This window comes from Lissotriton helveticus, chromosome 2_1 (genome assembly GCF_964261635.1).
Source record: "Lissotriton helveticus chromosome 2_1, aLisHel1.1, whole genome shotgun sequence".
NCBI classification, from domain to species: domain Eukaryota; kingdom Metazoa; phylum Chordata; class Amphibia; order Caudata; family Salamandridae; genus Lissotriton; species Lissotriton helveticus.
Genome location: NC_136059.1, coordinates 1,534,090,134 through 1,534,117,242, shown reverse-complemented (window position 1 = coordinate 1,534,117,242; position 27,109 = coordinate 1,534,090,134).

The window sequence follows — 27,109 nt, the reverse complement described above, 5'->3', positions numbered from 1 at the left end:
TATTCTGACTATCTGGCTAAATTCTGCCTTAGCACCTCAGCAAATCCACTACTACTGAATAAACAGCACTTAGTGAAATTTTCACTAATCAGGCCGAAAATTTTAAAAAACAAAGAAAGGGCTCCTATGCTTTGTTTAATTAAGCGCCTGCTTGGGCCAGGTCCCGGGGGCAATCACAAAATATAGTGCGATGGCCCACGGGGCCCCGCAGCCCCAGGGACTGCCACCTCCCCGGGCTCTATTATAGTGAAAAGGCATAGGGGGGATTATGCCTCCCCAAGCAGCCCCAGGGGCTGCCACCTCCCCGGGGCTTTATTAATTAAATGTGGGGAGCACACAGCCCTTGTAGCCCTGGGAACCGCCACCTCCCCGTGGCTCTGATTTAAAAAAAAAATGTGTGGGGGGGTTCGAGCACTCCGACACAGCCCCAGGGACTACCACCTCCCCGGGGCAAACTTCATTTACATATAGGGGTCTGTTGCGAGCCATGCTGATTATATGCGGGGGCATGCAGCCCCCCGCAGGTCCAGGGACAGCCAACTCTCGGGGCTTTATTATAGTAAAAAGGCATAGGGTGGAATTATGCCTCCCCCCATGCACCCCAGGGGCTGCCACCTCCCCGGAGCTTTATTAATTAAATGCGGGCGCATGCAGCCCCTGCAGCCCCAGGAACCGCCACCTCCCCGGGGTACTGATTTTTAAAAAAAGGTGTGGGGGGTTTCAAGCACCCCCACATGGCCCCAGGGACCACCACCTCCCCGGGGCATACTTCATTTATATATGGGGGACTGTTGCGGGCCCTGGTGACCACCACCTTTCCGGGGCTGTGCAAATGATGGGAGGGGGTGGCCACATGGCCCCCCTCCTGGAGCCCTCGATGGTCCTGGGGATCAACACCCCCCAGGGCCAGCTCCTGCAATGTCCCGTGGTTCCCACCCCAGGATATTGCCGTTTCCTATGGCAGGGATGGAGCACGGCTCCCACCATGCCAAAGCAGGAAACCTGCTCATGCTTCCAAGAATCCTTTTTGACACGGGAAACTGCATGTCAGCAGCTCCCCTTGTCCAAAAGCAATGCCAGCTCCTGCAGGAGGCTGAGAGCCGGCAGGGACCATGGGGGCATTGTAACTCCCCATACGGTCCCCATCAAAGAAGCCATGCCCCAGAGGATGGGGTCCCTGGGTTTAAAAGTGGTCCATGGAAGGGGGGCCCTCTCTTTTGTATTTAAAATAAAATTATAATAAATAAGGCCGGGCCCCAAGGGATGGGGTCCCCAGGGCCAAAACTGGCCTCAGGAGCGGGGGCCACGCGACGCCCCTCCTTACAAATAATTTTTTTAACAAAAATAAATATGTGGCAATGCCACGGGGTGGGAGGGGGGCCCAGTGGCTCCCTTCCTGTTTTAAAAAAAAAAACAAAAAAAGGAATAAATGCTCAGGCTCTGGTGGACGGGGTCGCCAGGGCCCAAAAATAAAGGGAAAGGGGGTCACACAGCCCCGGTCCCTTCACCACTGTGCAAACACACCTCCTGGTGTATTCTAAGCTAAGGGATTAACAGCCTGATTCATGAAGCGAAATAGCGCCCGCAATGGCTGCGAAAAAGCAATTGCGGGTGCAAAACACGGAATCGGCATTCAAGTACGAAATAGCGAATTCGCAAAAAATTAATAGCGATTTAAATAGCGATTACGCTATAATAGTCGCAGACTCCGGGTAGTCGAGCATTCGCGATACGGAAATAGCGACCAACCACGGAATCTGCAAAAAGAATAGCGAAACGCAATATTGTCTCAATCGGCATTCATGAAATAAATACATTAGCGAAAAAGCGCTAATTCGCACGTTTACGCGGCGCAAATTAAGGACAACTCAAAGCAGGTGGTAACCATAAAAGCCATGATTAAGTAAAATTTGAAAAACTGTTGGCCAATCACCAACAGGTCCAGGCCTGACCAATCACACATAAGGACATTCAGCAGCAGCATTAGGCGTTCCACAATGCCTGGGATGTACATGGTGGTGAGGCGGCGAAGGCTACAGCGAGCAGCACGGAGGAGACGCATGAGGCAGGCAAGGATTTACCTGCAGCGGGTCACCTTGCTGGGCCAAACCAGAGAACAGATTTATGCAAAATACAGGCTGAATGGGGAAATGATCACCTGGCTGATACAAGAACTCGACCCCATCATGCAGCACCCAACAAGGCGAAACAATTCTGTGCCCACACATGTGCAGGTATTGTGCAGCCTGCACCTCCTGGCCTCCGGCAGTTTCCAGGGCATAGTAGCCGCTGCTGGGGGGATATCCCAGCCCACCATGTCACGCTGCCTCCACACTTTTGTTGACGCCATGCTCAGCCAGCTCCACCGGCACATCACATTTCCCACGAGCCAACAGGAATTGGACCTGACAAAACTACAATTTTATAATGTCGCCCATTTTCCCCATGTCCTCGGCTGCATAGACTGTACCCACGTCGCCATCTGCCCACCAGCTGCCACGGAGTATATGTACCGCAACAGGAAGTCCTACCACTCCCTCAACATACAGATGGTCTGCAATGCCAAGACCATCATCACTGACATTGTGGCCCAGTACCCAGGGAGTACCCATGACTCCTTTATCTTCAGGCACAGCGGACTCCACACACGACTGATCAGGGGAGAGTTTGGGGAAGGACACCTACTTGGTAAGTACACTTTGTCGACAATGTCACATTGCTATGAAGTAACTGCGCTGCACAGGCAATCAACATCTGCTCCTCTCATTCAGGTGACAGTGGCTACGCCCTACGGGAATACCTCCTGACCCCTTACCTCAACCCTGCCACACCTCAGCAATGGCGCTACAATGTTGCGCACATCCGGACAAGGAACTGTATTGAAAGGACATTTGGCCTGCTCAAGAGCAGGTTCCGTATACTGCACAAGACAAGTGGGGCCATGTATTACAGTCCTGCAGCGTGCTGCCGCATTGTGGCTGTCTGTGTAATGCTTCATAGCATTGCAACCAAGCGCCGAATACCAGTTGACATCTCAGGCAGTGAATCTGAGGGGGACGACCGGCCACCAGCACATGCGCACCATGCACGCGGGGAGAACCCAGCTGAAGGCCACAGACGTCGCAACCACATCACAGCTAACAATTTCTAGCCCACCCCCTTCCCCCACCCCACATATCACAATTGCATGCAAAATGTAATGATTACACAAGGCGAATGTGTGCAGCAAAATAAATGTATTTGTTTGATTCACAAGAAAAAGGTCATGGTATCAACTATTTACAAATTACAGTATTCCTGCATACTGCATGTGAAGGTTCATGGCAGGCTTAGCGTCAGCCTGCGCCAGTGTCCCTCACACAGTGTCATTGGCGCCTCCGGCGCGTAATGCCCAGGCGCCGTTGAGGCTCATCCTCATCCTGGGCACCTGTACCAGGCGTAGCCCTGGTGCTGCGCCTAGGTGGCGGGACCTGCATGGCAGAGTGGCTGCTCACGCTGGAGGCACCCTCACTGGCATCGTCTCCCCCTACATTGGCCGGTAGCACAGGTGTATGAAGTGCCGTCACGGCGGTGGTCAGGTGCTCCAGCACCCTAGTGATGTCCTCGCAGCACTGGACCAGTTGGTGCTGCTGGGTGAGGGAGCGCCGGGACAGCTGGGTGGTGGCATTTGCTGCCACATAATTTGACCTACTATAGGCCGACAGCCGGCTCATCAATTGGTGGTGGCGCCTGCTTGCAACACTGCGGTGCTTGAAGAGCGCAGCCGTGTTCTCCTCCATGGCCGCCGTCATGCGGTCCATGGCCGCCGTCATGCGGTCCATCCACTCTCCAACACCCGCCACATTGCGGCCAATTTTATGCAGCTGGAGCTGGATGGCTCCTTGCTGCTGCGACTGGCGCTGGTGGATTCGGAGCATGCGCCGCTCCACGCTCATGCAGGCATGGAGATGCCCATTGCCCCTCCTGCTGTTCGGCCGCTGTGTTGCGGATGTGGCTGGCCCAGATCTGGTTGCACGAGCTGCAGGTGGTGTAGCAGCTGGTGTTGCTGGTGCGGCAGGAACTGGAGGCACATTGGTGGGGTGCCTGGCTCTGGCAGCCGGTTGGCCGGCAGATGTAGGAGCACGTACGGTGGGGGGCCTGGCCTTGGCAGCCGGTTGGCCGGAAGACGTAGGAGCAGGTACGGTGGGGGGCCTGGCTGCTGGTGTTGGTGCAGCGGCAGATGCAGGAGCAGGTACGGTGGGGGGCCTGGCTGCTGGTGTTGGTGCAGCGGCAGATGCAGGAGCAGGTACGGTGGGGGGCCTGGCTGCTGGTGTTGGTGCAGCGGCAGGGGCTGGTGGCTGGGTTTCGGGTACTGATTCCTCCTCCTGGGCCTCCTCATCAATCTGCAGCCTCTCGCTGTCACTGCTATCATCGCCACCTGTGAGGGTAAGTGGATACTCATTAGGTGCATGTGACTGTCAGACGTGCAGATGTTACATGCATGCTGGGTGTCATTCCCTGGATGGCTGTGGATTTGCGCACTTTGGAACCTTTCTGGCCGCATTGTGGTACTACTACATTGTGGACATACTACATCTCCCACAATGCTTCAGGGCATTTCCTGATGCACAACATAGGCATGACTAAGGGCCAATGAGTGAGCCTATTTGGTCAGGGACGGTCATAGGGGACAGGGTCGCAGTCGCATGCCACTTACCTTGGGTGTCTTGGGTGGGGCGGGAGGAGTCCAGAGGGGTCACGCCAACACACGCCTCCCTCTCCAAGGTGTTCTCAACCTGGTCCTCCAGGGGTGTGTTGGGTGGGACAGTCGGTCCGCCACCTCCAGTGCCCGATGCCTCACCAAGGCGCTCCGCCACCCTCTCCTTGGCACGCCCTCGGAGGTCGTACCAGCGCTTCTTCTGCTTCTCCAACGACCTGTCCGCCACGCCCACCGAGTTTACGCTGGAGGCTATCCCCAGCCAGATCCTCCGCTTGTCCTGCTCTGGGACCTTTCTGGAGTTGGTACCAAACAGCCTGTTGTGGTTGGCCACCACCCCTTCAATCAGGTACTCCAGCTCCTGCTCGGAGAACTTGAGCTTGCGCTTTCGTCCAGCGCTGTTGCTGGGGCCAGGGACAGGTTCCTCGGACATGGCGGTCGCTATTTCTGCCGTTTCTGGAGTCGCTAACGGTGCTTTAGCGTCTGCTTTCCGTCGTGCACACTCGAAGGATAGCGTCACAGTGGTGTTTGGGGGTGGGAACTGGCTGCTTCCTGGTTGTGATGTCATCACGGTGCTCGGAATGCGTCTTCCCGTTTTCCCGATCGCGCGAGAATGCGACTCGCATTCCCGATCGCACGGGATTGCGAGTCGCAATCCCGTGCGATCGGGAATGCGAGTTGCTATCCCGATCGCAGGTAGCCGGGAATAGCGATTTTCTGCGTTTTTTGTAGGTCGCTAACGCCTTTAGCGCCCGCGTGCGAGTCGCTATTTTTTCCCCGAAAAGTACATGAATGCCGTTTTGCGTTTCCTCAATAGCGAGTCGCTATTAATCGCTATTAGGGACACGCAAAACGGCCCGTACATGAATCAGGCTGAATGTCCCCTTGAACCTTCAGGATCCCTGGATGCCAACTAGCCCACCAGGTACCTCCAGTAAGTCCCACACAGTGGAATGCTTGAGAGGTGGTATGAATCCATGCCCCTTTTTACACCTCTCTGCAAACTAGCCTCTTGGTGCACTGCTGGTGGGATAATGAGGTCTTCTTGTGCCCTGAGGACCTCAGGACTAAAGTGGACCTCATCCCGAGACAAAAAAAGAAGGAATCACTGAGGAGCACTTCTGGACCTAGTCAGAGGTATGAGCAGGGACACTGGAATTATGCGACTATTTGGCTGCACCAACGTTGGCACAATTATACATTTTCCACATTAGCCACATAATTCATCATCTGCTGATCGGGCCGCTCGATATCTGCGGCATGCTCGGTGGAAAGAGGCACCCGACAGGGTTGCTCCTTATCCCCGCTCCTCTTCGCCTTGGCGAATGAACCCCTAGCGGCATGGGCCCGACAAGGTCGGTACTATGAAGGGGTTTCACTGCGAGGTGTTTCACATTATATTTCCTTGTACGCCGACGACATCTTGCTGTACTTGGCTGATGTGGAGGTGTCGGTGACGGGTGCATGGGCCTTGCTCCAAGAGTTCGGGAACTTGTCGGGGCTCCGTGTTAACTGGTCTAAGACTTGCCTATTCCCCTTGATCTCCCGCTGTGCCCAGCCTGAGGTGCTTGATGGGCTGCGCTGGGAACCAGATTGCCTGCCATACCTTGGAGTCCACGTTTATCATACCCATTCGCTCCTATTTGAGGGGAACGTGGGCAGGGCCCTGAGGGGCATCAGAGGCAGTATGGGGTTTTGGCGCACTCTTCCGCTGTCTGTGGCAGGACGAATAGCGCTGCTGAAGATGGTGGTTCTTCCGCGCCTGCTTTATTTTTCCGCACACTGCCGGTGTGGATTCCGCTCTCCTTTTTTCGAACATTGAGGTCAATGGTGATAGGGTTTATCTGGGGCTATGGCAGGAGACGTGTAGCTTTGAATACCTTGCTTAGGTCCCAGGACGAAGGTGGCCTGGCGGTGCCGGATTTTGAATGGTATTATCTGGCAGCGCAACTACAGTGGCTAACGCAAGCTGTAGCGCGGGAGTTTAGAGGTCCGGACGGCCCGCAGGGTCGGATTATGCAGCGCCATGTCCTGTCCTTCATCGTGCTCCAACAGGGGCTTCGGTTGGAGCAGCTGACTCTTGAGGAGCGCACCCTTCGCCGGTGCTGGCTTCGTGGCCACAGGCGGGCGGGATGTCACGTTCCATATGCGCCGGAGATCCCCTTGGGTATGTGTACGGCCCTCCCGCATGGTGGGGACTGGTCGGCACTAGCCACCTGGGAGGACTGCGGGGTCCACATGATAGGGGATTTGTATAGGGATGGTGCCCTGCTGGCGTTTTGTGACCTGCAAGAGGCCTTCGATCTCCCGAGGGGTGACTTCTTGCTCCATGCAGCTCTGGTGACTGGGATTCAGAAGCGTTGGAGGATGGGGCTGGTGGAACCTCCCACGTCGCTGGGCTGCCAGTACGTCATGATGGCGCTGGCACTTATAAGGCCATCACCTGCCTATACCGGAGACTGGCGCTAGCTGACCCTCCCCCCCTGGATAGACTGCGGGAGCGCTGGGAGGCTGACCTCCGTCGGCAGATACCGGAGACGACCTGGCCTCAGCTTGTACGTAGGGCCTGGAAGGGCACGCACAATGTCAGGTTCCAACTGGTTCAGTACTTCACTCTACATAGGGCGTACTGGACGCCGGCCAAAATCCAACGGGTCTTCGGAGGCGCGCACTCGGTATCTCCCCGCTGCGCTGCAGAGGGTGCTGACTTTGAGCACATGTTCTGGTCATGCACAGGGCTTGGCACTTACTGGACGGAAGTTCTGTCCTGCCTGAATGCGGTTACGGGACGCCAGATCGACACGGACGCGGGGACTTGCCTTTTACTCTGGTTTCCGCATACTCCAACCACGAAGGTTACCAGCAAATTTTTCGACCTGGGGTTAATTCTGGCCAAGAGGGAACTAACACTACATTGGAAATCCAGAGGGGGGACTAACTTCCTGAGGTGGCGGGGGTGCTTTCTGCAATGGGCTTCGAGTGAAGGGTCTTTTAGATTAAAATTGGCTAGGTGCGCCGCTAACGATAAAGCGCTAGATGCGGCCAGGGCGTGGAGTGCACTAGTGACGGACCCACAGTCACTTTCGGAAGCTGATGAGGATGGTGCGGACGGCGCGCTGGCGAATCAGGTGGGGACCACGGGGTGGAGAGCGTGGGGGCAGTGGATGTGGAGGAGGAGAGCTAGGCAGCATGACCAGCAATGAGTGATGGTGGATTACATGTGTCACATATGATCTTGTGCGGAGCGGGTAACGTACACTGCTCTGAATAGCACCTGGACTCACACCTGGCTGTGGAATCGGGACTGGAAATGTTTAGGGGAGGTCACCTGCTGCATCTGGAAGGTTTATGTCATGCCGTAGAAGGGGCGATGGAGGCACACTGACAAGGCGGGGGGGGTGGAGGTAGTGGGGGAGGTGGGATTCAGCGGATAGGGCTTTGTTGGTTGGGACTGTTAACAACGCTGCTTCACTGTACATCCTGTGTATAGAGATATATATGAAGCGAGTTTGTATGATGAGTGCATTAAATCAATACAATTTGTTTAAAAAAAATAAATAATTCATCATCTGCTGCCTAATCTGCAGATTCGAACAAAAAAGCCTTGTTTCTAACTCAAACGGATCAAACGTTACCAAAAATGCAGCGACAAATGTTACAGTGGTGGAAGGTCCTTTGTAAACCTAGAATGGTCACCTTTTACTTATTGCTAAATGTGGGTGTTAAATTCTTAATAATGGTGCGCAAGCCACTCTTGCTTCTTTCTGCACCTTGCTTGCCTATTTCTTCATTCATGTTGCTTCTTTCTGCACCTCTTTCTTTTTCTGCACTTCTCTTGCCTCTTTCTGCATATCTCTCCTACTTTATGCAACTCTGTTGCCTCTTTCTGCACCTCTGTTGCTTCTTTGTGCACCTCACTTGCTTCTTGTGCACCCCTCTTGTCCCTTTCTGCACCTCTCTTGCCTCTTTCTGCACCCCTCTTCCTTCTTTCTGCACTCCTCGTGCCTCTTTCTGCACCTCTGTTCCTTCTTTCTGCACTCCTTTTGTTTCTTTATGCACCTCTCTTGCTTCTTTCTGCTCCCCTCTTTCCCTTTCTGCATGTCTGTTGCTTCTTTCTGTACTTCTCTTGTCTCTTTCTCCACCCCTCTTCCCTCTTTCTGCATCTGTTGCTCCTTTCTGCAGTTATCTTGTGTCTTTCCGTACCTTTCTTGCTTCTTTCTGCACCCCTTGTGCCTCTTTCTGCACCCCTCTTCTCTTTCTGCACTCCTCTTGCCAATTTCTGCACCTCTGTTCTTTCTTTCTGCACTTCTTTTGTTGCTTTATGCACCTCTCTTGCTTCTTTCTGCACCCCTCTTGCCTCTTTTCAATCCCTCTTCCTACACCTCTGTTGCTTCTTTCTGCACACCTCATGCCTCTTTCTGCACCTCTCTGCTTTCTTTCTGCACTCCTCTTGCCTCTTTCTGTACCTCTGTTGCTTCTTTCTGTACTTCTTTTGTTTCTTTCGGCACCTCTCTTGCTTCTTTTTGCATCCCTCTTGCTTCTTTCTCCAGCCCTCCTCCCCCTTTCTGCATCTCAGTTGCTTCTTTCTGCACTTCTCTTGCCTGTTTCTGCACCACTCTTCCCTCTTTCTGAACTCTTCTGGCCTCCTCTTTCTACACCCCTGTTCCTTCTTTCTGTACTTCTTTTGTTTCTTTCTGCACCTCTCTTGCCTCTGTCTGCACACCGGTTCCCTCTTTCTGCACCCCTTTGCCCATTTCTGCAACTCTCTTGCCTCTTTTTGCAGTTCTCTTGTCTCCATCTGCACCTCACTTGCCTCTTTTTAACCATCTCTTGCTCTTTCTGTACCTTTCGCGCCTCTTTCAGCACCTCTGTTGCTTCTTTCTGCACTTCTCTTCCTTCTTTCTGCACCCCTCCTGGCTCTTTCTGTACCTCTCCTGCTCTTTTGTGCACCTCTCTTCCCTTTTTCCTGCCTCTTTTTGCACCTCTGTTGGTTCTTTCTGCACTGCTGTTGCTTCTTCCTGTACCTCACTTACCTCTTTCTGCACTTCTCTTGCTTCTTTCTACACCTCTGTTGCTTCTTCCATCAATTCTCTTGCCTCTTTCTGTACTTCTCTTGCTTCTTTCTACACCTCTGTTGCTTCTTTCACCAATTCTCTTGCCTCTTTCTGCAACCCTCCTACCTTTTTCTGTACCTCTCTTGCCTTTTTATGTATCTCTCCTACCTCTTTCTGCACTCCTCTTGCCTCTTTTAGCACCTCTCTTGGTTCATTCTGCACTGCTCTTGCTTCTTTCTGCACCTCACTTGCTTCTTTCTGTACTTCTCTTGCTTCTTTCCCCACCTCTGTTGCCTCTTTCTGTACTTCACTTGCTTCTTTCTGCACCACTCTTGCCTCTTTTGGCACCTCCCTAGTGGATCCCTGCTTGGAGATTGATCCAGGAGGGCAATCCACAAGCAGGGATCCCACCCACTAGGCACCAGGTAGAGGGGATCAGACCCTTGGGCAAGGGCCTTTGCTCCCCCATATGAATTTGGGCACATTTTGTCTTTCTGCCCCCCCCCCGGAGGGCAGGTGGGGCAGTAGCCCCCAATCTGCCCCCCACAAGGGGGGGGGGGTGGAAAGCCCAGTAGATACCAGGGTTTTTTGTTTATATTTTAATTTTAATTAGGGGTGGGGCTTCCCAATATGGGCCTGCATATGCCCCCACCCCCGGCCAAAAAATCATCCCTGAGGGGGGCAGAAAGCCTCATAGATACTAGGGATTAAGGAAAATATATAATTAAGGGTGGGGGCTACCCAATATGGGCATGCCAATGCCCCCACCCTCATGCTGCAAAGGAATAGTCTTTCTGCCCCCCGGCGGGGCAGAAACCCCATTAGGTACCTTGGATTTTTTTTTTAATCCCTGGTAAAAATTATAATTGGGCTGGGGCTGCCCACCACCGCCACAAAGGTACAGTCTTTATGCCCCACTGGTGGGCATATTAGGACAGTAGCCCCCAATCTGCCCCAATGAATATAGGGGTTGGGGTTGCCCAAGATGTGTCCCCAACCCTCCCCCTCACAAACTTCCAATCTTTCTGCCCCCAGGGGGGAAGATGGCGACAGTAGCCCCCATTCTGCCCCCCAGGGGACAAAAAGCACTTTAGATGGCAGGGATTCTTTTTTTTCCTTGCCCGGTGTGGAGGCTGCCCAGAATGGGCATGCAAATGCCCCCACCCTACCGCCCAAAGAAAACAAAAGACTTTCTGCCCCCCAGGAGGCAGATGGGGCCATAGCCCCTGATTTGCCACCAGGGGGGGCAGAAAGCCCACTAAGCACCAGGGATTTATTTTTGAATATATATATGTAGGGGTGGGGGCTGCCCAGAATGGGCATCTCAATGCCCCCACCCAAATAAAAAATGCTACAGTCTTTCTGCACCCTCCTGGGAGGGAGATGGGGCAATAGCACCTTATCTGCACCCCACTGGGGCAAAAAGCCCACTAGGAACCAGCAATTTATTTCCTCCAAAGTTCGGGGTGGGTCTGCCAAGAACGGACATGCCAATGCCCCCATCCATCCCAAAAAGATGCTACAGTCTTTTTACTCCTCCCAGGAGGCAGATGGGGCAGTAGCCCCTGATCTGCCCCCAGGGGGGCATAAAGCCCACTATGCGCCAACGAATATGATAGCTTTTTCAAACGCAGCAGTGGGGGCTGACCAGAATGGGCTTACCAAGACCCCCAACCCCCCAAAAGAATAGCCACTGACTTTTTGCCCCCCTCAGGGGCATATCGAGGCAATAGCCCCTGATTTACCCCTCCCCACGGCGGCAGAAAGCCCACGAGGCACTGACTTTTTTTCAGAATGTGCCTACCTGTTGCTTTTGGGTCCTAGCGCAGCCGGCACCTAGGGAAACATAGCAAACCTATATATTTTTGAAAAACAGACACTGAGGAGAATCCAGGATGGGGTGACTTGTGTGGCTCTTACTAGGTTATGTAACCCAGAATCCCTTGCATACCTAAATATTTGTGGAAAAAAAACAAATTTTCCTCAAATTTCTGTGGTGGAAAGTTCTGAAATCTGCATAGATTCACAAAATTCTACCCACCGCGCGTTCCCCAAAGGCTTCAGAGAAAAATTATACCTCACTTGTGTGGGTAGGGCTAGTGCCGGCGACAGCAAATGGGCTAAAACGCAACGTGGACACGCCACATTTTCACAATGAAAACGGACTCTTTTTTGGCAAAGTGCCTAGCTGTAGATTTTGAATCCTAGCTCTGCTGGCACCTAGGGAAATCTAGCAAACCTATACATTTTTGAAAACTAGACACCCAGGGGAATCCAGGAGTGTGTGATTAGACTGGCACTCAACAGGTTCTGTTACCCAAAATCCCTTGCAAACCTCAAAATTTGTATAAAAAAAACCAAAAACATTTCCCTCACATTTCTGTGGTGGAAAGTTCTGGAATATGCGTGGATACACAAAATTCCACTCACCTCGCATTCCCCAAAGTCCTCCAAGAAAAATGGTACCTCACTTGTGTGGGTAGGCCTAGTGCCTGTGACAGGAAACGGCCTAAAACGCATCGTGGACACACCACATTTCACAGTGAAAGCTGACACTATTTTGCAAAGTGCCTGGCTGTAGATTTTGAACCCTAGCTCTGCCGGCCCCTAGGGAAACCTAGCAAACCTATACATTTTTTAAAACTAGACACCCAGGGGAATCCATGATGGGGTGACTTGTCTGGCTCTCACCAGGTTCTGTTACCCAAAATCCCTTGCAAACTCAAAATGACCTATCACAAAACAACCTGGTTTTGCAATGGGGTCACCTGGGTTTTTGGCTCTCACCAGGTTCTGTTACACGAAATCCCTTGCAATTCAAAATTTGTAAAAAAACAAAAAAAACATTTTCCTCACATTTCTGTGGTGGAAAGTCCTGGAATCTGCACTGAGCCACAAAATTCCACCCACCCCGCATTCCCCAAAGTCTTCCACGAAAAATGGTACCTCACTTGTGTGGATGGGTCAAGTACCGGAGACAGGCAAGGGCTCAAAATCTATTGAGGCTACATCAAAATAACCTATCACAAAACAACCTGGTTTTGCAAGGTCCCATGAGTTTTTGACCCCGGGCTCGGCGGCCATCTAGGGAAACCTACCAAACCTACAAATTTTTTTGAACTAGACACCCGGGAGAGTACAGCAAGGTATGGCTTGCGTGGGTCCCCCAACAGTTCTCTACCTAGAATCCCTTGCAAACCTCAAATTTAGCTGAAAAAATCACCCTTTTCTTACTTTTCTGTGTGGGAAAGTTCAAGAATCTGCGTGGATCCACAAATTTCCTTCTACACAGCATTTCCCCAGGTCTCTCAATAAAAATGGTACCTCACATGTGTGGGTGTGTCAAGTACCCACGACAGGCAAGGGCCAAAAACATATGGAGGAGACATCAAAATGACCTATCTCAAAACAACCTGGTTTTGCAATGGGGGGTCACCTGGGTTTTTGGCCCCGGGCTCAGCGGCCATCTAGGGAAACCTACCAAACCCACACAATTCTGAAAACGAGACACCTGGAGGAGTCCAGCGAGGTAGAGCTTGTGTGGATCCCCCAACGTTTTCCTACCCAGAATACCCTGCAAACCTCAAACTTAGCTGACAGAATCACTTTTTTTTTCTGTGTGGGAAAGTTCTGGAATCGATGTGGATCCACAAATTTCCTACTACCCAGCGTTCCCCCAGGTCTCTCGATAAAAATTATACCTCACTCGCGTGGGTGGGTCAAGTACTCCTGACAGGCAAGGGCCCAAAATGTATTGAGGAGACATCAAAATTACCTATCACAAAACAACCTGGTTTTGCAATGGGGGACACCTGGGTTTTTGGCCCCGGGCAAAGCGGTCATCTTGAGAAACTACCAAACCCACACATTTCTGAAAACTAAACACCCATGGGAGTCCAGCGAGGTATGGCTTGCGCGGATCCCTCAACGATTTCATACCCAGAATGCCCTGCAAACCTCAAATTTATCTGAAAAAATCACTTTTTCCCCAAAGTTCTGTGTGGGAAAGTTCTGGAATCTACGTGGATCAACAAATTTCCTACCTCCCAGCGTTCCTCCACGTCTCCCAATAAAAATTATACCTCACTTGAGTGGGTGGGTTAAGTACCCGCGACAGGCAAGGGCCCAAAAAGTATTGAGGAGACATCAAAATAACCTATCACAAAACATCCTGGTTTTGCAAGCTGGGTCACCTGGGTTTTTGACCCCGGGCTCGGTGGCCATCTTGGGAAACTACCAAACCTACACATTTCTGAAAAGTAGACACCCAAGGGAGTCCTGTGAGATATGTCTTGCGTGGATGCCTCAACGTTTTCCTACCCAGAATGCCCGGCAAACCTCAAATTTAGCTGAAAAAAATAACTTTTTTCTCAAATTTCTATGTGGGAAATTTCTGGAATCTACATGGATCAACAAATTTTCACCCACCCAGCGTTCCCCCAGGTCTCCCGATAAAAATGACACCTCACCTGCGTGGGTGTGTCAAGTACCCGCGACAGGCAAGGGCCCAAAACGTATTGAGGAGACATCAAAATTACCTATCACAAAACAACCTGGTTTTGCAAGGGAGTCGTCTGGGTTTTTGGCCCCGAGCTAGGTGGCCATTTTGGGAAGCTAGCAAACCCACACATTTATGAAAACTAGACACCTGGGCGAATCCAGCAAGTTATGGCTTGTGTTGATTCCCCAATGTTTTCCTACGCAGAATGCCCTGCAAACCTCACATTTAGGTGAAAAAAACAAATTTCCCACATATTTTTAGGTGGAATCACCGTTCCAGCAAAAATGTCCTACCCCACAGCATTCCCCTCAGTCTCTGCAATTCTGCATTGGACACCCACATAGTGAGGTATCATTTTACTCAGGACACTAAGGAGAACGCTGTAGGGTAGGACATTTGTGCCGGCATGGTGATTGCACACAAATATATATGGACAATGTGTTTTTTTAGCTAAATTTGAGGTTTGCAGGGGATTCTGGGTAGGGAAACATTGGGGGATCAACACAAGTCACACCTCATTGGACTTCCCCTGGTTTCTAGTTTTCAGTAATGTATGGGTTTGGTAGGTTTCCCTAGATGGCCGCTGAGTCCGGGGCCAAAAACCCAGGTGACCCCCCTTTCAGTCAGTCAGTCAAAAATACTTTATTCGACAGCCAAGAGTCATAAAAGTGTACAATGTTATAAAAATACACATCCCACCAAAATACATTACAACAGAGTCATCCCGCATTACAGTCACAGTTATTCATATTAAAAACCTTTAAAAAATGATATCATATAAAGTGCACTGTGCTAGAATAGTAAACCAAGTTCATAGTTAATATCACATTTAAAAATGCATGGTATTGGGTGGCTTAGCGGGCGAAGATGGCGGTTGCAGCTTCGTAGAGCTCCCGCCGGCCCGGACATAATCCGATCATTTATCCTGGCCCCTGAGCCCATGCCGCAGTAAATCAACAGGGCAAGTGTGTCTGGCGGTGCCGGGAACCCTCCGGTGTTACAAGCGGCACCCCTAGACTGTCGGGTGCGGCGGAGTAGCTGGCGGAGGCGTGCGGCCTGGGCCCTCACGGTGAGACCGGGTCCTCGATTTTGAAGCAGCTGAGGAGCAGAGCTGGCTGGCGGGTTGACGGCACGACGAGCGGCCGGACCTTGGGTCGCGGAGAGTCAGAGGCGCCGTGAATGAGCGCCAGACTGCCTCGTTGGTCACAGAGGAGGTGATTGGAGCGCAGCAGCCCCCTGGGGGACACAGAGGCCTACATAGTTATCGAGCAGCCGGGGCCTCGGGTTTCGTGATCCCGGGGCCGGCCCTGGCCTTGGCTGAGGCGGATCAGTGGTGGAGCCTAGGCGACTGCGACCCTGGTACATAACCACGACGGACCGTGAGTGACACTGAGGTGCTGCCCCTGGAGGCGGACTTGTGGGCCATTGCGAGACTTGGTGTGTTGGGCCTGCCCCGGGGTAGCCTGGGGGCCGTCTGAGACCCCCCTAGGTCCATTGTTTGGTGTGGTCGGCTGATGGGCTGTGGAGGACGTTAAGGGGGACGAGTGAGACCGCAGCGCCCGGCAACCTAGCGCAGAGTGGTCAGGCGCAGGTGGGCCGCGGGACCACGGAGCTACGAGGCGACCGGCGCGGTGAGTGCGGACCGAGGACTGGCTTGGGACTGATTCGCGACGCTGGGTCTGGTTTGGCTGGTAGCCGACCCAATACCGATAGCCGAGGTGCCTCGGACACTTAAACCCGAAGGTAGAAGGTTCGCTGCGCTGGTCTGCGTTGGACGTTCTTGGATGTGTGTGGTGCCTGCGCCTGTGCGAATACTATAGTGGCCCCGAGACTGAGCACAGCCATGACCAGGGGAGGTGGTGGTCCGTCCAAACAAGGGACCATCGACAAATTTACGGGGCCCAGTGGAGGGTCCGGAGCATCCGGTGGTGGCAGTGGAGCGGGGCCGGACAACGCGGCGCTCATGGCGGCGATCACCCAGTCCAGGGACATGCTGGACGCAAAGATTGGGGCAGTAGGCGTGGAGGTGACTCTGTTGCGCCAAGACCTACGAAATGCGGTGGCGCGGATTACGGAGACGGAATCTAGGATTTCGGTGGTAGAAGACGATGTTGGGACCCTAAAACGTAAAATGGCGGCAATGGAACACGCTCAAATGAACCTCGCGCTCCGGGTGGAGGATGCTGAAGGACGCGCACGCAGAAACAACCTTCGCTTCGTCGGTTTTCCGGAAAGGTGTGAGAAAGACAATATGGAACTGTTCCTAACCCAATGGCTGGAGAGCTGGCTCCCCTCGGGGGTCCTCTCCAACTGCTTTGTAATTGAACGTGCACATCGGGCCTTAACACAGAGGCCACCGGAAGGTGAGCGTCCCAGACCTGTGATTGCCAAACTCTTGAATTATCATGACAGGGACGTTATCCTGCGGGAAGAGAGAACCAGGGACTCCATTACATACGAAAACCGGAAGATCATGATCTTTCCCGACTACACCAAACTGGTGCAGCAGCAACGCCACTCCATAGCTGCCAAGGCCAAGTTGCGGGGTCTGAAAATTCAATATTCTCTACTGTACCCGGCCCGCCTGCGGGTAGTTTATCAGTCCCGGACACACTTTTTCGATTCCCCTGAAGACGACTTCCAATGGACTGACGAATCTGTGCAGATCAGGCCGCATCCTCAGCCGGGACTGAACCCAGGCGACTCCGGAGGTTCGTCGCAGGAGCAGAGGGGCCAGCCGGCCCGGAGCGGACGACATCGGAGGTCCAGATCGCGGAAGAGATCCGCTTCCGCCAGCGCGACTCAGGATAGTAGAGCTGTAGCGTCTGATCACTCTGAGGACGATTCTTGAGACCCTGGGGAGGACTGCATTTCTCTGCAGATGCTGTAGACTCAGACTGCCGGGGGTCCCACGGTCAGGTTTCATTGTTTGGGAGCACTGACACTGCCTACGTTACTTGTCCTACGGGGTGTTTTGGACATGTGTAGTATTGCGGATAGCAGTTCAGGGGCAACTTGATAGGGGCCATCAACCACCACACGCAGTGGGAGTGGACTGGGGGGGCGGAATTTACTGTTCCTAAGGGGTGTTGGGATCCATTGGTATGGCTGGTCTTGGGCCCTCTGTTCTGGGCGCGGGGCTGCCCATGCCGCGACAGGTACTTCAGAGTTCTATGAGGTATAGGGGTGGAGGGTGTGGAGGGCAGGGGGGGGAGATGGGGGTGTTGGGTTGAGGATGGCTTGAGCTGGGGGTCGGGCGGGGGTTGATATTGTTGTTGGGGGGCTTTGGGGTGGGTGGGGGGGACTGCATGTGTTGTTTACAGAGGTACTGAGGAAGGTGCGAGATGCGTGGGATTGGCGCAGAGGGCCTACCTGGTGGGTCCCACTTGACTATGGCTGAAACGTCTTATAGACTCCCCAGGGAGTCCCTGCGGGTGATCACCTGGAATGTCAGGGGGATGCTTGATAAGATTAAACGAGGAGCGGTCTTGCGTTGGGGGAAGAGAGAGACTGCAGACGTGCTCTTGCTGCAAGAAACACACATGATGGGATCAAAGGTACTTAGCTTACAGAGATTTGGCTATCAACAGGTCTTTCACGCCGGTTTTACTAGGGGGTCCAGAGGTGTTGCTATCTTGATACATCGCAGGGTGGCCTACGTCCATGAGAAGCAGTGGGCAGACCCACAGGGTCGCTATATTGTTGTCAAAGGAATGGTGGGCACTGAGCCGGTGGTGTTTGGAAGTGTCTACGCCCCCCCCCCCTCTGCAGTGGGCCTTGTCCGAGAAGCTGTTTACAGTGTGGGACGATATCCCGGAATCCTTGGCTGTGGTTGGGGGCGATTTGAATGAGGTAATGGATGTGTGTATAGATCGTCAGAGGCGACAGGGGATGCTTGCAGGCTCCCACCCCCCCTACCCGGTTGCATGCTGTGGTTGAGGGAATGGGTTGGGTGGATGTGTGGCGACATATGCACCCCACAGTGCACGAGTACACATATGTATCTGCAGTACATGGCTCCTTCTCAAGACTGGATTATGTGTTTGTGCCTAGTGTCTGCCTGAGCAGGGTGCGGGAAGCCGAGTTATTACCGAGGGGACTGTCTGACCATTCCCCAGTGTCGGTCAGGGTAAAACTCCTTAAGAAACGACAACCGTTCCGGTGGAGGATGTCCTCGTGGCATCTTCTGCGGCCCAGCTATGTCCAACACCTGCGGGAGGCGATTGCCCATTACTGGCGGCAAAACCTAGTGGAGGATATTGACGCGGTGGTGGTTTGGGAGGCAATGAAGCCCACTATACGGGGGTAGACATCGCGTGGTGTGCTGCGGCCCGTCGAAGACATTGGGAGACAATCACCGAAGCAGCCACGCTGGTGGAAACCTTGGAACGGCGAAGCCGGGGGGGGGGGAGATGAAGTTGCGATACGGTTGCTTCTCCAGGCACAGCAGTCCTATGCATCTATATTGATGGATGAGGCAAAACAGGCGTGGCTGGCCACACGGAGCAGAATATACCAGTGGGGAGATAAGTCCTGTACAATGCTCCATAGGCTATGTCAACGCAGTCTTCAACCGATCACGCTGCTGGGCCTCACCGCTGAGGACGGAGTGGCGAATATGGACCCGGCCGAGCTGGCGACGAGTTTTTACCAACTATTTCAAGGCACAATATGCCCCGCGAGACTGCCTATCAGTAGACGAAGTAGCTACATTCATAGATGACTTGCCACCTAAGGCGGTCTCGGATGAGACCAGGAAGGCACTTGATGCTCCCCTTACAGCTGACGAACTGGGAGAGGCACTGGGACAACTTAACGTAGGGAAGGCACCTGGGCCGAACGGCTTCCCGTGCGAATTCTTTAAGAAATTCCAACTCCAACTAGGGTCCCATTATCGATGTGCACTTGAAACGGCACGAGCGCGGGGCAGGCTACCTTCTGACTGGCGCCATGCTGAAATTGTGGTTTTCCAAAAACCGGGTAGACCCCCTGACAGGCATGACTCATATCGCCCCATCTCTTTGCTCAATATAGAGGCTAAAATACTCGCTAAGGCTCTGGCGAACCGCCTACTCCCATATGTAACGGACCTGGTCCACTCTGATCAGGCCGGCTTTATGCCTCATAGGGCAACACGACACAACATCCGGCGTGCGCAGGCGGCGGTGGATGCCATGGGGGCCACCGGGGAACAGGCGGCTTTGTTACTAGCAGATATTAATAAAGCCTTTGATTCAGTTAGCTGGACGTACCTCTTTGCGCTCCTGCCTCGTCTCAATCTGGGCCCGGTGTTTCTGTCATATATCAAACTGCTGTACACGGATATCACAGCTTCGGTGCGGGTCGCCGGGGCGATATCGGAAACGTTTTCTATTGGACGGGGGACCCGGCAGGGGTGCCCACTGTCCCCATACTTATTCGCCTTGGTCATGGAGCCTCTGGCCTCTTGGGTGCCCATAGACGCACAGATGCGGGGCTTCGTGTGGACCGAGAACCTTGTAGATAGAATTGCATTATATGCGGACGACGTCCTCTTCTTCCTTACTAACTTGCGTCGCTCGGGGCCCCGAGTCTTAGAAATTATGCGAATCTTTGGGGAGGTCTCGGGCCTTTGTCTAAATTTAGGCAAATCCACCCTGTGGGTACTGGGGGGCGGAGCAGTGACAGATCCCTGGGCGTCAGGCTTGCAGGTGGCGACCGGAGGATTGAAATATCTGGGGGTGTTCCTATCGGAATCAGTGAACACTGCCTGGGAACGCAACATAGTGCCTGTGTGGGAGAGGGTTCAGGCAGATGTTAAAACATGGTCTCGGATGCCTCTGACTATCTTCGGTAGGTCTGCGATTTTCAAAATGGTGGCGCTTCCGCGCCTCTTGTACCAATTGCTGAACTATCCTCACCCCATCACTCCACAGTGGTTTCGGCAGGTCAACTCTGCCTTAGGCCGTTTCCTATGGGCTGGGGGAGCGGCCAGGGTGGCGCTGCGGACATGCTTCTTATCCACGTATTGTGGTGGCTTGGCCACCCCAGATCTACTGTCCTATTATCAGGCCTCCCAACTGCTAATACTTAATAAATGGTGGTAAGGCGACAGAGTGGACCCAGCGTATGCCCTGGAGCGCTCACTGATGGGGGACAGTACACTGCACACGATTCTTTACTCAGCCCGGCTGCGGCGGACATTGCCATGCGTCACGAAAATTGTCTTTGCTGTGTGGCGACAGGCGTTGCGTCGCATGGGCTGGTGGGGTAGGCTAACAGCGGAAACACCGCTGTGGAACAATGGACAACTCCCCGAACTATCCACGCTGCCGGAGTTCGACGGCTGGGATGCAATTGGGATCTCGACGTTGGGACATGTAATGTCCGGGGCCACTCTTAAATCGTTCCAAGAACTTAGCACTGAGTTCCACATGCCCCAGACCCAATTCTTTCGCTATTTACATTTTTCGTCATGCACTTACGCCCAGTATTGCTAACCTGGAATCGCTCCCTGAATTTAGCCCTGTTGAAGCGAAAGTATTCATGGGAGACCTCGGAGATAAGAAAGTCTCCCGTATTTACCAAACGATGGTCACTCATTGCTCCTCCACCCTGCTTCACATGAGGGCGGCTTGGGAGGCGGATGTTGGCCCCCACGACGAAGATGACTGGAGGGAAGCCCTGGAATCCCCGCGGGGGACCGCAATTGCAATGCGGCTTAGATTAATTCAATTCAAATATCTCCATTGGGCCTATTACACCCGAGAGCGGCTGTGGAAGGCGGGACTGATTGGTTCGCCGGAAGGTCTGCGGTGTGGGGCTGCAACGGGTACGCTGCTGCATACGGTGTGGTCGTGTCCTAGACTGATTGGTTTCTGGAGGGGTGTATGGAGCTGCCTGTCTGAAGTTCTGGGATGGGACCTTCCACACACTCATCGATTAGGGTTGCTCCACATACTTGAGGGGGTTGGTGGGAACATATATAAACGCCATTTATTGTTGCTGGGGCTTGTAGTTGCCAAAAGAGACCTGGCCCGAGCGTGGAAGGGAGAGCGAGCCCCCCCCTGTGTGCATGGAAAGCCGGACTAGACTACTATATGGGGCTAGAACGACCGGTGTTTGAAGCGAGAGGATGCCCCCATAAACACTTCAAGATCTGGAAGCGGTGGGCAGACTATAGGGAGTTGACATTAGATCCCCCTGTGGAACGAGAGGAAGATATATAGGTGGTGGGCGCCGTACGGGCCTGTGAACTCAGTCATGCCTATCACACTACGACCGAGCACTGGAGGTTTTCTATACACACGTGCACGGGGTTAGGGAGGCATAAGGGGTGGGTAGTAGGGTAGTTGGGTAATGGGAGTTGGTGGGAGTAGGGGTGGGGAAGGGGGTTACTCTTCTTGGTTTTACTCCTATTCTTGATTGGACATTGTTCTTACGATGAAAACTGTACCAAGATACTTGGTGGTGATCTCCTGATTGTGGGGAGCCACGTCTTTTCTTCTGCTCAAATCAATCAATAAAAATTTGTTGTGAAAAAAAAAAATGCATGGTATTGGTTAAAAAAGAAGACATATTTGAACCAGCAAGTAACACAGGTTTGCTATTACAGCGATAGTCTGGTCCTATATCTAATGGCGCGACTAAAAAGCTTGCGACCCCAAAGCAAACCATAGGTGAGGCTAGCATTTTTAGATAGAGTAGCGCTGGCCTCAATTGGGCAAATTGACAATCTCTAAGTAAAGGAAGAATGTGCTGCCTGCACAAAGAATCATAGTAAGCACAGAAGAACTTTAGGTGCAATGTATCTTGTTCCGAAAAGTTATCGCAAGGGCAATGTTTTAATGATTCAGGTTTTAAATATCCCTCGGGAACGCCAGCAGCCAGGGAACCATATTTAAGCGGAATCTTGTCAAAACAAAACGATGGTATGGTTTGTTGACATAAGATAAATATGGTTGTAGTTGCGGACCTAGGCTCAATGTAACGTACCTCCTCACTGAAGGTTTAATTAACCCCTTCCACGCTCATGACGAGCTGGGCTCGTCATGCAGTAGCCTCCTGCTACGCTGATGACGAGCCCAGCTCGTCATGAATAATGATGTTGATGGATTTCCAGCACAGGGGAAAAATCCCCATAGCGTTCAAGGTGTTAACTCAGCCTCCTCCCTGGGGCTTTTCTGCCTATCCAAAAACTGCAGTTTAAAATCTATGATCGCGGTCTTGCCCAGGGGCCTCTGGGCAAAAACAATTCTGCACAGCTAAGACATTTTGTCTCTCCTTTATGTATTTCAGCCAAGGGATGTGTAGGGCTCTCTCAAGCGCAGTGCAATCCAAAATTATGAGTTGGTTTAAATTTGGGGAAGGTTGCGCCCAAATTCTGAGCCATCGTAACAGTGGGGCAACTGTGATCTGGTCCGAAATATACCCTATCCCCAATTATTCATGCAAACAGGAAACAGGGGTAGCTACAGGGACCCCGAGGAGTTTGCGCAAAAAATCATTCTCCACCACTTATATGCCCTTTACGTCCTTGTCGCCCCAAATATCACAACCATACGTAGCTATGGGAATACATTTTGCGTTATAGACTTTCAAAAGTGCAGGGAGGGGTTTTGACACTAGTCTTTTTGCAAAGTCCAGAGTAGCCCCAGTCGCTCTAGCTAGGACGTTCTTTTTAAGTGTTCATTGCACACACCATGTACCTTGGTCTTCAAAGAGTACCCCTATGTATGGGAACGTGGGTACCTTAGAAAGTTTGTCCCCATTACAATAACATTTGGCCTTGGCCACCTTTCGAGGACCTATGGACATTGCAGGGAATTTCTTAAAGTTCATGATTAAATCTAGTGAATTCATAAAATCTATAAAACAATTTAGAGGTTTTGCAAGCCCCTTGCAGTTCTCGACAATAAGACCTCGTCATCTGCGTACAGCAATGCGGGGATCATTTTGGTGCCGGCCCTAGGTATGTCCTTGCAGCATGTTATTAAAGTGTTTCCCAATTTATTAATGTATAGAGTAAATAGCAGGGGAGCGAAAATGCATCCCTGCCGGACCACGCTTCCTAGTGGCCAAGCATGCGTCAGGCTGCCGTCTTCATTAAATCGTACCTCGGCCGTGGTGTTAGTATGTGCAGTATGCAGGAAGGAGATCAGTTCTGCATCTAGCCCTATGTCATGAAGGATCAACCACAGCTTAGACCTATTGACAAGGTCAAAAGCTGAGGTTAGATCCATGAAGGCCAGATGAATTACACCTCCCTTGGCAACGGTGTACTTCACGATCACCAAATGGAGATTCAGGTATTGATCTAGTGTCCCTTTCGCCTGCCTGAATCCATATTGGAGATCGGAAATAACAATAGCGTGATCAAGCCAGGCGGTGCGGCAAGCCAGAACTACCATACCCAAAATTTTAGATGCAGAATCTAAAAGCGAAATTGGCCTATAACATGCCAGGCTGTCACGGGGCCCTCTTTAAAAATGGGAAAAATGACTGCCTTTGCCCATGACGGGGGGGGGGAGCCGTAACCACAGCCGGCATTAAAAAAATGTGTTAAAATCTTGGCCCAGACTTTGGGGTCTGCCTTATACATGTCAGCTGGTTACCCATCAGGGCCAGGGGCCTTTCTCCCGATGTTGAACTAATGGCTTTATATACCTCATCTGTTCTGAGATGGAGAGGGTAGATAACTAGTCTGGGAACTGTGTGTCCCACAGTTTCTGCTAGATTGGTGTTACTATAAATATTGCCAAAGTGCTGGCCCCATTTCTCTGCAGGTATTATGCAATCCTTGCTGGAGTTTGATACATCTGAAAAAAGGAGACTGTTGACTATAGACCATAATCTAGAGCTATCAGACAGGACGCTAGCTTGACCAAGCTCCTCCCAGGCATGCTCTCTTAGTTGTTTTTTTCTTCTCATAGACTGCTAATGTATACGCCTTCCTGCAGCTCCTGGTTACTATTGGGTCCCTCGGTTTTTGCTTAACAGCCTTCATTAACTTCTTAAGGGTGGCTGAACAAGTACCATCAAACCACCTTTTTAGTCTTGGGTATTTCGCTTTAATTTTAGTCACTAAATTAGAGCCGGCCTGTTTAATAATGATATCAAAGGCACCTAAGGTAACTCTATCCTGTAGTGCTGGGTCCATACATACTTGGTGCTCCAAGGCACAGGTGGTATACAGGTTCTCCAGGAAGCTCTCTGGAGTGATCTTTTCCCCCCTCAACCTCGCGCCTGGTCTTTGGTACTGATATTTGTATTAGTAATGTGGTTCACAGCCCCCCTTTTAAGACAGAAGAGAGGAAGAGAACCAATATTAAAGGGTTATGGTCACTAAAACAATTACAGACAACATTAAAAGTCTGTACAGCCAAATTTAATAAGGTAGATAAAAAAAAAATGATCAATTTTACTTGAGCTACCAATACCTACGTAGGTGGGACCAAGGGCAGACTTATCGGGTTGTTGTAAACAATTCAGATTAAACACAAAGAGCAGGCCTTCTAAGAAAGTTCCTGACGGTGTGTGCTCAAAGAGGTTTGACCCCTGTAAATCGTCTTCCTCCTCCAACATTGAGGGACAGTTAAAGCAACATTTTCGAGTGTTAAAATCCCCCACAATTAGCATGTCATAATAAACGTTGCTGCCTTCCCCATATATTTTTACTAAGTCTTCTAAGGCCAAGAGGTGTTCGGTCTCCCTTTGTCCTGGAAAAGAAATTATAAAAATTCACCTCTAATAAGGTGGTAAGGTTCTTTCCTGACAGTTCCACTGCTAATGCGTGGGGTGATGGGGAATCAATCAGTTTGGCCCTATAACAAAGTTTGAGACTGAACATTAAAAGGAGGCCTCCCTTGGCTCTACCCATATTATACGGGATTGCGTGTTTTCAAAATGAGATGAAGCCATCAAGATAAAAACAATCATTAGGTTCCCAGGTCTCTTGTAGAGCAATAATATGGTGTTTGGCAAGGAAGTGTACCCAAGAACCATCACCCTTCTTTGCCCTAAGTCCAGCTATATTCCAAGACAATACCTTCATATAGGCATCATTGGAAATAACTGGGCTAGAGGTAGAGTTAGGAGGATTATCCAACAAACTTTGGGGTGTGGGGGCAACTGTTATTGGTTCAATGTAAGCTTTTGGTTATAAATTCTTGACCTGTGTTGTCCCAGCTACCATAGCCAGTCAAATATTTGCATCAAGTCCCTGAGGGTTAGCTAGTGGTAGTAACTGGTTTGTTAGTGGTAATCTAGTGTTTAACTTGCTTTCTTGGGGGGGGGTGTAATCAACCTAAATGGCCTCTGCCAACCAGGCATCGGCCAGTCACAGTTTACTAAGGAATATTTGGGAGGGTAAAAAGTTTGCAATGGGACTATTTTAATTTTAGATTTGATACCATTTTTGTGTTGACAATCTACTAATGCTTTGGTTTGCATGGGGTGCTTGAAGTTGACAAATATACAATCCCCCTCAATATTTTTCCTAGTCCCATGGCCAATCCAACCAAACCTTTTGGCCATTATGATGTCTGGAGTAATATTCGAGCCATTTGTCACATTGCTATTACACCAATGAGTGGTCTTGTGTATCAGATCTAATGAGGTTTCCCTACTTCCAGATGTAAGTGGAGGAACCCCCAAAAGCACAGCTACTAAGGGCGCTGATTGGGGTGGGAGATCAAGTATGCATTTATTTGCATAAGTTACCCGTTTATGTTGAACTAAAGTGTGTGTAGATAGCGAGTCCTCGCTGACGCTTTCCCGGTGGGCTGCCAGAGATTCAGTGACCACCCCCCTAGGGCACAGTCAGTAATATATTACTAGGATGGTGTTTTCATGGAGTTTGTTCTGTTCTGTTTAACAGCACTGAAGAAGTCACGGGACACCTCCCATTGTGACAAAACAAGTGTTGACTGGTTGTGTCTGCCAATGTTAAATATTAAATGAATTTAAAAATTCCTATTAATCTTGAATGGACCATCTATGAGAGTAATTGTGGTAAAAAAGACTTTGCGTAAATGCATACTTACTCAATAACGTGTGCCTGGGAATCTTGTTTCACCCTTGCAACATGGCACAAGGGTGCCTGCGCTGGGGCTAGGCAGCTTTTTTAGAGCCAACGCTAGAGAAAACGCAGGGGTGCACTGTATTTTTGTAAATACGGCTGATCCCTACATTTAAAAAATGCCCGAGCACTGCTTTGCCAAATTTGGCATCAAACCACGCTCTAGCATTGTTTTGTAAATGGGCCACTTATTGTATACTGTTTCCTAATTGGGAGGATATGTCATTGATCTCAGGCTTTCACAACTCATGGAATGTGTGACAACTGAAGTTCTTGACTTCACACACTAACTTTTTTTTTTTATTCCTAGCTGTTTGCCTACCGTCCAGTTGTGTGAGCACCATCAACCACAGCTGACATTTGAATTTTACTCAATTGAAGATGTCCATCAATGTGAGTTTTTATTTCATGCCTGTAAGTGTAAATAGGGTATCATGCTTAGTTGTCATCACCAGGTTTTGAGTTTCTTAATTAGTGTGAAAGTTTACAGCTTAAGAGACCAAGACAATAGCAGCAAATACAGCAGAAAGGGATAACGGAAGCTGCAAGTGAGCAAGGGAAAAGCATGAGGGGAGTGGAGGAGTGTGGCTCACTGATTAGAGCGGCAGACCCGGATGCAGAGGTCTGGCCCGGGACCAGGGTTCAATTCCCGACGCGGCAGGGTCCTGAGCCCAAAATGTCCACGGACTCGATAATTCTCGCCTCGGTGCCTATTCTAATCATGGGGTCCCACGCTGCAACTCTGGGCAATAGTTGCTTAATCTCCACTACGGCGGCCCACCCGCTGCGGGATGCCTGGC